At 44.8% G+C, this 13,109-nt stretch overlaps 1 pseudogene; it reads right to left on the minus strand.

The window, feature by feature from the left end:
- LOC101617799 overlaps nucleotides 1-12,505 on the minus strand; it is a 29,040-nt pseudogene extending 16,535 nt beyond the window's left edge.
- Between the last annotated feature and the right edge of the window lie 604 nt (nucleotides 12,506-13,109).

Raw genomic sequence — 13,109 nt, forward strand, 5'->3', positions numbered from 1 at the left:
TATGTATAGCCAATATACCATAATAATCCCCTCCCAAAACCTTACCTTTTCAGCCCTCCCAAGTTCCCCCTCCACTGAATCCCTTCTTTCCAACTAGTCTCTTTTCTATTCTGATGTCATCATTTTCCCCTCCTAGTTATGCAGATGATGTGCTACCCACTTTGTGTCTGGAAAACAGAATTGTAAGCACTCCCTCTCTTCTTTTGACTCATATTCTTCTGTAACCTCTTCCACTGTGGTCCCTGAGCTTTGGAGGGTGTGATAGAGGTGTCACAGTGCTGAACACCCCACTGTCTCTTCTTAGCACTCTAATGAGTTTTGAGTATTTCCAGTGGTCATGGCCATTTTAAAAGAGAAGCTTGCCGGGCGTGGTGGCGCACGCCTTTAATCCCAGCACTCGGGAGGCAGAGGTAGGAGGATGACCATGAGTTTGAGGCCACCCTGAGACTACAGAATTAATTCTAGGTCAGCCTGGACCAGAGTGAGACCCTACCTTGAAAAACCAAAAATAATAAATAAATAAATAAAAAATAAAATAAAAGAGAAGCTTTTCTAATCAAAAATGAGAGTAGCATAAATACATGGTCATAAACATAAGTGACTAGAGGGCAGTTTGGTGGGCATACTATATCCATTTTCCAAACAACAGTAGAAGTTTCTTTCTTAGGACATATGACCTCCCCAGCTATGGACTGTTGATCAGATTTTCGGTATCAGGCATGAATTCCTTCCCATGAACCAGGCCTCAAATCTAATCAGTTGGTATCCCCCATAACAGACATGCCACTAATTGTACCAGTTGGTATATTTGGCCTGACTGGCCACCTGTAATATTTGCAGGGTCCACTCCTGGTTAAGACCACTGATGACCTTTCTCCCCCCAATAAAAGCTGCACAGCTGTTTTCATGACAACTAGCCAACATGGAGGAGGCTTCCAGTTCAGTTCCAGATTAATTTCTCAGTGTGTCCTCCAGCCCAAGCTGTGGTAGATTCAGAAATAGGGTCTTACCACCTAGTTGTGATGGACATCCAAGAGCGTTGGCAATAGCCTGTAATGTTATGGGGGCATCAGAGGCCTTCCCCACCAACAGTGCACTAGAAGGTATCCTGTCTCTGGCACTGAAAGTTTCTTAGATGCTCTCTCTCTTTCTCTCTTTAAACATGTATGTTTTTGGCTAACAAAGCCTATATATGGCTTTTCATATGTCTTATTAATAACATCTTTAACATTGACTAACCCTTCCCTCCTCTCCTCTATATCCCCTGGCCCCACTTAGACCATTCCACGCCTAAAGTACTCTGCCCCTACTTACATATCTATTGTACTTTCCTCTTAATCCCCCTCTCCTCCCTCTCCAGAGGAAGATTGATCATGAAAGGGAAAGGGTGGTAGGGAAGAGGCTGCATATCGCATCTTGCCATCGGAGCTGTCAGAAAGCAAGAGTGAGCTGAGCTTTGGCAAGAAGGAAGCTGAGCTATAACACCCCAAAGCCCACCCTCAGGGCGCGCCTCCTCCATTAAGGCTCCACCTCCCAAACTGGCATCAGATGGGGACTAAGCATTCAAAACACACATGAGGCTATGGGGGACATTTCACTCAGACTACCAAAAGGTTCTAGCTATCTTTATTTCATCTTTGTGTTCCTTCCTGCTTGCCCTACAACCAGGAAAAAAAAAAAAAAAGAATGCAAAGTCACTAAAGATATTTCCTTATCTCATTTGTCTTAAAGTCAGAAGAGGGAAGGACTAAGGTAGATAAATATTTGATTTGTACTATATTTAAAGAAATGATTATAGGGCTTGTAGTGGTAAGGCACCTGCCTGCAGATCCAGCTTCCGTTCCCTAGGATCCACATAAGCCAGATGCACAAGATGGCATATGTGTCTGGAGTTCATTTGCAGTGTCTGGAGGCCCTGGCATGTCCATTTTCTCTATCTGCCTCTTCATCTCTTTTTTTTTCTCTCTCTTTTTCTTAAATAAATAAATAAATAAGAAATGATTGTAGTAGATATTAATATTTAAGGTAAATAATATGAATATTTGAGATTGATGAACTAATAATACTATTTAAGGCAGGTAAACATGCTCTATTTATTATCTCCAGACTAACTGGCCAAAGGTAGATGCCATTTATAAGCATTACTTACTGATGTTTGTTCCTTTCTCCCCCCCCTCCCACCCAGTTTCTGGTGCCCTGGGCTCAGGGGAGGATGCTTCCTGCAGTGATTCAGAGAGAAAGGGTTTATACTTCCTTGTTTGTTGCAAGATGAGCTCCCCTGCTTCATGTCACAAACAACAGCTTTAGGAGAGAGAGGCTATAGAGACATTGGGTAATCTGGTTCTTAGCCTCCATGAGAGGCATGGGGACCATGTGATGCTCACCCAGACAGGATGAAGAAACAACAGTCCAGTAGGAAAAAGAAAGTTGGAGCACTGAAATGAGTTCCTAGCAGGAAGAGACCCCTACCTGGCACTCCTCCTGGGGTATGTGTTGGAGGAAAGGGTGCAGGCAATGGAACATGATCACTGATGTATGTGCATTAAAAAAAAAAAGGAGATGCTAGCCAGGCATGGAAGCACACACTTTTAATCCCAGCACTCAGGAGGCAGAGGTAGGAGGATCAGGATGAGTTGGAGGCCACCCTAAGACTACATAGTGAAATCCAGGTCAGCCTGGAATAGAGTGAAACCCTACCTCGAAAGAAACAAAACAAAAACAAGTAGTTGCTAAAATGGAATCAACGTAAATACTCTGGTATCAGTGACTTTCTCATTGCTGGAGCAAAGTATCTGACCTAAGCTTGAGAAAGGAAAGGGCTTGTTTTCAGTTTCCTCTTTCTAGGGGAAGTCCATTATGGCAGGGGAAGCACGGGGGAGGCGGAAGAAGGAAGGAGTCACATTGTCACAACAACATGGAGGAAGTAGCCCAGATATGAACTCTGAATGCTCAGCTAGCTTTTTCTTCTTCATATAGTCCAGGAACACAGCCCATAATATGGTGCTGCCCGTGGTTACAATGAGTCCTCCCATGTCAACTAATTTGATCTAGAAAAATCCCTCAGAGACATGAACAGAGATTGGTTTACTTTGTGATCTTTTTTGTTGTTGTTGTTGTTTGTTTTTTCAAGGTAGGGTCTCACTCTAGCCCAGGCTGACCTGGAATTCACTATGGAATCTCAGGTTGGCCTTGAACTCACAGCAATCCTCCTACCTCTGCCTCCCAAGTGCTGGGATTAAAGGCGTGCACCACCACCAGTTTATGATTTTTTTTTTTTAATGTGTGTGTGTGTGTAAGAGAGCGAGAGAGAAAGAAAGAATTGGTGTGCCAGGACCTTCAGCCACTGCAGACACACTCCAGACATGTGTGCCTCCCTGTGCACATGTGTGACCTTGCATGCTTGCATCTCTGAGCATCTGGCTTACATGGGACCTGGAGAGTAGAACATGAGTCCTTAGGCTTCTCAGGCAAGCACCTTAACTACTAAGCCATCTCTCCAGCCCTACATGGTGATTCTTAATCCTGTCAACTTGACAACCAGCGGTGAACCATAGTGGCTCCCAAGCATCAAACTGCAGTTGCCTAGTTGGGGAATGTGTTTGCTCTTCAGGTGTTCAATGGCATAATGCCTAACGTGGGGAGCATTGTTTGTTTGACCCCTTGACTTTTTGTCTCCCTACACTGCATTTTCATAAGTCTCCTTTGTGATCTAGCTTGTTGGTAATGTTGACCTGCCTTTGCTTACATTGTCTACATTATCTTGTGTCTTGGAGACAATGGACCCTGTTCTAGGTTTAGAGCCCAGTTCAATAGCCACCTTGCCGTGCAGGAGGAATATAAAGGGTGAACTTGTCTCAGCTGTACTCAATGTTAGGAGAAAGGCAGTTAAGTTTCACTGGCAATTTATTTATTTACTTTTGGGGGAAAAGGGGTGTTGGTCATCAGACCCAGGACCTTGTACATACTAAGCACATACTATTTCTAAGATATACCCTCAGCCCTTATGTGGCCTTTCCTTTTTTTTTGGTTTCTCAAGGTAGGGTCTCACTCTAGCCTGGGATGACCTGGAATTCACTATGTAGTCCCAGGGTGGTCTCAAGCTCATGGTGATCCTACCTCTGCCTCTCAAGTGCTGGGATTAAAGATATGTGCTATGTAGCATTAAATAAAGTTTTTGTTGTTTATTTATTTACTTGATAGCGACAGACACAGAGAGAGAAAGACACAGAGAGGGAGAATGGGTGCGTCAGGGCCCCCAGCCACTGAAAATGAACTCCAGACGCATGTGCCCCCTTGTGCATCTGGCTAACATGGATCCTGGGGAATCGAGCCTCAAACCAGGGTCCTTAGGCTTCCCAGGCAAGCGCTTAACCGCTAAGCCATCTCTCCAGCCCAGCATTATTTTTTGTTTATTTATTTATTTTTATTTTTTTCTCAATTTTTATTAACATTTTCCATGATTATAAAAAATATCCCATGGTAATACCCTCCCTTCCCTCCTTACTTTTCCCTTTGAAATTCCATTCTTCATCATATCCCCTTCCCATCTCAATCAGTCTCTCTTTTATTTTGATGTCATGATCTTTTCCTCCTCTTATGATGGTCTTGTGTAGGTAGTGTCAGGCACTATGAGGTCATGGATATCAGGCCATTTTATGTCTGGAGAGAGCACATTGTAAGGAGTCATACCCTTCCTTTGGCTCTTACATTCTTTCCACCACCTCTTCCACATTAGACCTTGAGCCTTGGAAGGTGTGATCAAGATGTTACTCAGTACTCCAGTCACTTCTTTCCAGCACTATGATACCTTCTGAGTCATCCCAAGGTCACTGCCATCTGAAAAGAGAAGATTCTCTACCCAAAGTGAAAGTAGTGTTAATATAAGGGTATAAATATTAAGAGAGGTGCTTACTGGGCAGTTTGATAAGCATAGTATATACATTTCTCAGACATCAGCATATGTTACACCCCTAGGGCTCATGACTACCCCTGTTTTAAGTTTTTAGTATCATGGATATATCCCCCCCCCCCATGGAGTGGGCCTTCAGTCCAATTGGAGGGCAGTTGGTTTCCACCATGACAGACGTGCCACTATTGCACCTGTTGGCTCATTTGGTCTGGCTGGCCAATTATAACACTTGCAGTGTCTACTGTTGAGTATCTTCACTGGTGGTATCTTTCTCCCATTGAACTACATACATGTAGAATGGCTTCTTCCAGCTTTCTGTCAGCTGGTCTACATGGGGGAGGTTATCAGTTCCAGCAGGATTTCTCAGTGGCCTTGCAGCACAAGTATGTGGAGTCTTGAGCAACAGGGTCTTACCATCTATTCCTGGTGGGAAACCAAGGGCCTCGGCAATGGCCTATAATGTTTTGGGAGCATCAGAGACCTCCCTGGCCAACAACTCACTGGAAGGTATCCCATCCCTGGCACTGAAAATTTTTCTAGCAACAATCTACGGCTCCTGATTGATTTTTTTTTTTTTTTTTCGAGGTAGGGTCTCATTGTAACTCAGGTTGACTTGGAATTCTCTATGTAGTCTCAGGGTGGCTTTGAACTCACGGCAATCCTACCTCTACCTCCTGAGTGCTGGGATTAAAGGCGTGTGCCACCATGCCCAGCTTGCCACATGGACCTTCTATGTGAAAACAGCCACCAGGCAAAAAGCTGGTGCTGTATGCAGCACATATTGTGGGAAGACCAGCCTGAAACAGGAAGCCTGATCATATCCTGTAGGAAAACCAACAGATCATTACAGACCGCAGTGACCTAACAAAACAGCATGCTGCCCGAGTCACTTGTCTTGGTTAACTTACACCTTTACTGGCCTTAGAGAATGACCTTACATTCCTTCTTCTGATCCCTATTCTTTGTCCCCAATAAAGACCTGTGTAGACTTTAGCAAGGGCTCATAGTCATACAATCACAGCCCTAAAGGCTGTAGGCTCTTTCAGTCTCTGGTTTACAAAAGGAAACATGTACTGAGTAATCCTTTCTCTCACACCACACGGACTGAAAATGAAACAAGTGGTGCCTTGTGTGAGGATGACAATGCCTCAGCAGGTGCATGATCAGAGAGACTGACCCCCCGAACCTGGAAAAGAAAATAGAATGTATTCCACATTCATTCAGTAAGGGACATTCATTACAGATAGAGAGCCAAAAGACCATAGACCAGCCTGGGACACTTGCAGGAAGGTCAGATTAGCAGTCAATCCAGAGATAATCCTCTTCCCCTTTTATTTTTCCTGCTATATTTTTTGTTATGTTTTTGGTTTTTGAGGTAGGGTCTTACTCTAGCCCACTCTTATCTTGAATTCACTATGTAGTCTCAGGCTGGCCTTGAACTCATGACGATCCTCCTATCTCTGTCACCTGAGGGCTGGGATTAAAGGCATATGACACCATGCCTGGCCCTCCTGTTATGATTTCTTTTTAATTTATTTATTTGAGAGAGTCAGAGAGAGAGGAAAGGGAGGGAGTTGGGCACACCATGGCCTCCTGCCACTGCAAACAAACTCCAGACACAAGTGCCACACTGTGCATCTGGCTTACGTGGGAGCTGGGGAATTGAACCTGGGTCCTTAGACTTCACAGGCAAGTGCCTTAACCACTAAGCCTTTTATCTCTCCAGCCCATGATTTCTGATGTCTTTACCTCCATATTGTTCTTGCTCTTTGTGATGATGGGAGCCCCCCACCCCCACCAAGGCTCAGCAAGACCATAAGAAACAAGGTAAAGCACTAGTCATAACAGCTGAGGGCAGAGTCACAGGTCAACAGCTCATGGAACTTTCTTAGTCATTAATAAACAGTACTGTTGGCACCAACAGACTTTACATTTGACTATCTAGGACTTGGATAGAGTGGCTCTATGCCTCATATAGGTGAAGCCTCCAGAACCCCTCTAAAGATTCATATCTGGGCTGGAGAGATGGCTTAGCAGTTAAGTGCTTGCCTATGAAGCCTAAGGACCCCAGTTCAAGGCTCGATTCCCCAGGACCCACGTTAGCCAGATGCACAAGGGGGCGCACGCGTCTGGAGTTCGTTTGCAGTGGCTGGAGGCCCTGGCGCGCCCATTCTCTCTCTTTGTCTGTCACACTCAAATAAATAAATAAAAATGAACAAAAAATTAAAAAGAAAAGATTCATATCTATCTTCAGCCCCCTCCCCCCGCCTCGCACTCCTGCCACCCGAGGCTTAAGCACTCTGGGCTCCGACCAAACAGCAGCTCTGCAGCTGCCGCTGCTAAGCCAACTCCCCTTTCCTTCCTGCTAAGAACTCACAGACATCTTTTCCTGCTCCTCTGCTAAACCTCCGTGTTCATTTAGGTTGCCTCCTAGGTCCTCCCCGACCAGAGTCAGAGGCAAAGTTTCAGGTCAGCAGGTTGTAAGAAGTCAGCCTGACAAATGCCCCAAGCAATAAACTAAGCTCTTGTTAAACTCCCGTAGATGATCCCCCATTGCACTACTACATAAAGAGTAGCTGAGGGCTGGAGAGATGGTCTAGCGGTTAAGGCATTTGCCTGTGAAGCCTAAAGACCCAGGTTCAATTCCCCAGGTCCCACATAAACCAGATACATGAGGTGGGTGGTTCATGCCTCTGGAGTTTGTGTGCAGTGGCTAGAGGCTCTGGCACACCCATTCTCTCTATATCTGTCTCTTCCTCTCTCAAATAAATAAAATATTTCATTAAAAAAAAAGAGTAGCTGAGACAGAGTTGGGGAAAGCTAAAATGTATAGCAAAAGAGAAACAAATGAATTTGATGATGCAGCTTAACTTGCTGAAACCGTCTTTGGGGCAGGGCCTTTAATTCCAGCACTCAAGAGGCAGAGGGAGGAGGATCACAGTGAGTTCGAGAATACATAGTGAATTCCAGGTCAGCCTGGGTTAGAACTAGACGTACCTCAAAAAACCCAGAATAAATAAATATGATTTTTTTTTTTAAGTACTGTTAAGCCATCTACAGCAACCCTAATTCACAGGCTGGAGACCAGGCTTAATTCCACCCCCTTGCCTCCACATAGCTGTGGGGTGGATCAGGTGATCCAAAAACATTTACAGGTTTAAAGGTTTGCTTTCCCGTAAGCTCAAAAGCAAACAGGCTTATCACCTTTGCTCTGTCTGCCTAAACTTTTGGGCTATATTATCTTTTAATTGCTGGGATAGCTTCCACCCAAATTCGTGCAGGAACTAATGTCCTAAATCTGCCAGAGAGGGGCAGGGTGTGGTGGTGAATGTTTTTAATCCCAGCACTTGGGAGGCGGAGGTAGGAGGATTGCAGTACGTTCGAGGCCACCCTGAGACTACCGAGTGACTTTCAGGTCAGCCTGGGCTAAAGAGAGACCTTACCTCAAAAAAACAAAAACAACAACAAAATCAAAACCACAGCAAAAAGATGTCGATTTAAACTCAGACCGTGAAAGCTATTTTCTTTTTCTTAATATTAAAAAAAAAAATTATTAACAACTTCCATGAGCGTAAACAATATCCCATGGTAATTCCTTCCCTCACCCTACTTTCCCCTTTGAAACTCTACTCTCCATCATATCCCCTCTCCCTCTATTTTCTTCTTAAAATACAAAATTAGCTTACTGGGCACACATCCTTGACACACTTCCCGATCCCATGTTTGATCTCTCTTGAGATCCATAGCATCTAATGATATGGCAGCCACTGGAGGGGAATGAGTGCCAACTTCTGGTCCCTTAGAGGACTGCACACAAGGATGTGGAAATTAGGAGTATCATAATGGGTGGCATCATGATTGTTTTGTTTTTCAAGGTAGAGTCTCACTCTGGTCCATGCTGACCTGGAATTCACTATGTAGTCTCAGGGTGACCTTGAACTCACTGTGATCTTCCTACTTTTGCCTCCCGAGTGCTGGTATTAAAGGTGTGCGCCACCACACCCAATTTATGATTGTTTTTTTTCTAACAGATGAACTTCCACTCTGCATCATTAAGTATGGTAAATAACTCAAAAATATGCTTTAGTTTAATGTCAATAATACATGAATAGCATATGTAAAACGCCTCTTCAACAGCCTCAAGCCAAAAGTATAAAATACCAGGTTTTATTCAAGCAATTAGGATAGGATGACCCTTGATCCTGAGAAAAATTATTTTTTTTAAATATTTATTTATGGGCTGGAGAGATGGCTTAGCGGTTAAGCGCTTGCCTGTGAAGCCTAAGGACCCCAGTTCGAGGCTCGGTTCCCCAGGTCCCACGTTAGCCAGATGCACAAGGGGGCACACGCATCTGGAGTTCGTTTGCAGAGGCTAGAAGCCCTGGCGCGCCCATTCTCTCTCTCTCCCTCTCTCTGTCTTTCTCTCTGTGTCTGTCGCTCATAAATTAAAAAAAAAATTAAAAAAAATTAATAAAAAAAATATTTATTTATTTGAGAAAGAGGCAGAAAGAGAGAGAGAGAGAGAAACTTGGCAAGCCAGAGTCTCAGCCACTGCAGTAGAACTCCAGATGCTTGTGTCAGCTAGTGGGCATGTGTCACCTTGCGTTTGCCTCACCTTTGTCCGTCTGGCTAATGTGGGATCTGGAGAGTCCAACATGGGTCCTTAGGCTTCGCAGGCAAGTGCCTTAACTGCTAAGCCATCTCTCCAGCCCTTTTCCTAGTGTAACCCTCTTTGCTAACCACACATGGCTAACCCCTTGTCTCACTTAGCTTGTCTCTGCCCTTAATGTAACTCACGTTTTATGCTCAAACAACAGCCAGAAGCCTGGCTCCCAGGCAGCCTCACTAGGGACTGGGAAGAAGGTACTGTCCTTGAACAAGTCAATTCTGTCCTAGCTGGTCCAAAAGGTCTCTCGATATTTTAATGACCTCCACACTAGCTGCCACCACTATTACCACTATAGCAGCCACAGAAGTTGCTGCTTTAACCCAGTCCGTCCAAAGTGCATGTTAAGATAACAGTTACCTATATAATGTAACTTAAATCTCTGAATGCCTTGATCAAACTAGTGTTGATCAAGAAATTCTAGCCAGGCTGGATGCTCTTAAAACATCTGTCCTTTGGCTGGGCCAACACCAAGCAAGCCAGGGCACGAAGTCACTCTCTCATGGTCAGAGTGTATTACCCTATTGTCTTCATGGGCAGAAATCCAATGACAACTCCGAGGTGCTTATCATAATCCCTTAAGCCAGGATATTCTTCCTCTGAAATATAAGGTACCATCCCAGATGACTCAACTGAAATGATCTGTATGTTTTCCTGCAAGGCACTATGAAACCAAAGAAAACCCTAGACTATCTCAACAACCTTGCTCACTGACTCAACTGGTTTTCCAGACTTGCCATTTCATGTACGGATAATGGGTTCTGCTGCTACCATTCTCGTCATTCATTCTCTCACGATCCTCATGCGGCACAGATTCAACTCCAGCACCTCCCAAATGCACTTCTGACTTTCCTTCTGCTCTCTATCCTTTATCAACCAAAGGGGTACTGGGTGTGGTGACACACACCTCTAATCCCAGCACTCTGAAGGCAGAAGTAGGAGGATCGGCATGAGCTTGAGGCCAGCCTGAGACTACATGGTGAATTCCAGGTCAGCCTGGGCTAGAGTGAGAGCCTACCTTGAAAGACACAAAAACAAACAAAAGAAAAGTGGAATACGTTGGGGATTCCTTAACAGCCAACAACAGTCACCAAGCAAGAAGCTGCTGCTGTAAGACCATCCTGCAGCGGGAGGTCTGACAGAGCCCTGTGGGAAAACATACAGATTATTACAGACCGCAGTGACCTGGCTAAATAGCATGTTGCCCGAGTCAACTGGCCTGGTTAAACTTACACGTTTACTGGCCCTAGAGAGTAACTTTGCATTCCTTCTTCTGTTCTCTGTTCTTTGTCCCTGATAAAGACCCATGTAGATTGCAGCAAGGGGTCACAGTCATACAGTCATGGCCCCAGGAGGCTGTGGCTTCTTTGGGTCTCTGGTAGGAAACGTGTGTCTTTTTCTCACACTGCACGGATTGAAAATGAGACTATTCCCGTTTTGTGCAATGAGTTCAGCATAATCAGGACCAGAAAGCGGGAGCCTTGATCTTCTGGTGAGCACACACATGCAATGTTCTTGAGTTGAAGCCAAGTTTCCACAAACAGTTTGACAACTGTCCAGTTGGATGGGGGTGCCGGGTCTGTCCTATCCTGGAGCACTGGGCTTCCAAGAGAGAGATTTCTGGAGTATGGGTATGAGGGGTAACTTCTCAACATCTGTGTAGGTAGTGCATTGAGAAGCCTGGACCCTAACCACCAAAAGCCTCAGCTTGATGACCACACCTGTGGTTGAGGTAATTTAGGGCCTACTGCCCTGCCCTAGAACATGAGTCAGCACTTGACTGTTTGAAAAACAGGCATTCAGGGGCTGGGGAGACGGCTTATCGGTTAAGCGCTTGCCTGTGAAGCCTAAGGACCCCAGTTCGAGGCTCAGTTCCCCAGGACCCACGTTAGCCAGATGCACAAGGGGGTGCTAGCGTCTGGAGTTCGTTTGCAGTGGCTGGAGGCCCTGGCGCGCCCATTCCCTCTCTCTCTGTCTCTCTGCCCCTTTCTCTCTCTGTCTGTCGCACTCAAATAAATAAACCAAAAAATTAAAACAGGCAGTCAGCAGGCAGGCCTTTGCCGGAGAGGAAGCTGCCCTTCCTTGGTCTCTATTAAGACAAGAAAAGAGGCGGGTGTGGTGGCACCCGCCTTTAACCCCAGCACTTGGGAGGCAGAGGTAGGAGGGTCGCTGTGAGTTCGAGACTACCCTTGAGACTACAGAGTGAATTCTAGGTCATCCTGGGCTAGAGTGAGACCCTACCTAGAAAAATAAAACAAACAACAACAACAACAAAAGATACCTGGAAGGTCTTGTTGAGGGTTAAGTTCACCAGAAGCAACTACTGAGATGGAATTTGAAATACATGACTAGAGAGGGCTGGAGAGATGGCTTAGTGGTTAAGGAATTTGCCTGCAAAGCCAAAGGACCTGGGTTCGATTCCCCAGGACCCACGTAAGCTAAATGCACAAGGGGGATCATGCGTCTGGAGTTCGTTTGCAGTGGCTGGAGGCCCTGGCACACCCATTCTCTCTCTGCCTCTTTCTCTCAAATAAATAAAATAAAATAAAAATAAAGATATTTATTAGGGATCTACACTTATTAAGGGAAAACAGGTCAGAGGAAGAAACTGAACAGTCGTGTCTGCCTGGCAAACTCTCAGTCTACCCGGTAGGCACACTGGAGCACCTGGTATTCACTGGAATGAAGAGGCTGCTTCAGGAATATGTCAACATTGGCCAATCCAACATCACCCTGAAAGACCAAGGATTCTAAAATGAGGCAGACAACTGGAGCACATCCAACAACTGTACTTCCTGCAGCTGAACAGCAAATTCTTTCTTGAATGGGTATAATTAGTACAGCTCTACATCCACCACAACTGTTCACCTAGGGTCTTTCAAGCTCCCAATAGATTCATTACCTTTGGTCAACTTTTTCTGAAGTATCATTGTAGCAGATGGTATTGCTGCCTGACCCACATCCCTTCAGCCAAGCCCAGTTCATCTGTAGGTGTTGTTGGTAGTATCTATTGCAGGCCAATAGCTCTCTCTTATTGGCCATGAAGGTCAGTTACCTTTCAGTTACTGACAAATCTTATACACACAAATGCACTGTATTATTTTTATTATTAACAACTTCCCTAATTATAGACAATGAACCATAATTCTCTCCCCTCATTTTCCCTTCATAACTTCACTCTTCATCATATCCCCTCCACCTCTCAATCAGTCTCTTTTATTTTGATGTCTCATCTTTTTCTCCTATTATAATGGTCTTGTGTAGGTAGTGTCAGGTGCTGTGAGGTCATGGATATCCAGGCCATTTTGTGTCTGGATATCTGTGACTCATTAAGAAGAGCATAGCTGTAACATGGTATGACGTGACAACTATGTTCTTTACAACACTGTCCACTCATACAAACTTTTGGACTCCTATAAGCTCCTCTTTGCATGGTAAACTGTCCATGAGAGAAAATATTTTGGATCTAAATTGTGGCAGGTACATATTGGCTCTTAATTGGTTCATTGCAGTTGAAGTTTACATAAATAATGG

Source organism: Jaculus jaculus, chromosome 18 (genome assembly GCF_020740685.1).
Source record: "Jaculus jaculus isolate mJacJac1 chromosome 18, mJacJac1.mat.Y.cur, whole genome shotgun sequence".
Lineage (NCBI taxonomy): Eukaryota > Metazoa > Chordata > Mammalia > Rodentia > Dipodidae > Jaculus > Jaculus jaculus.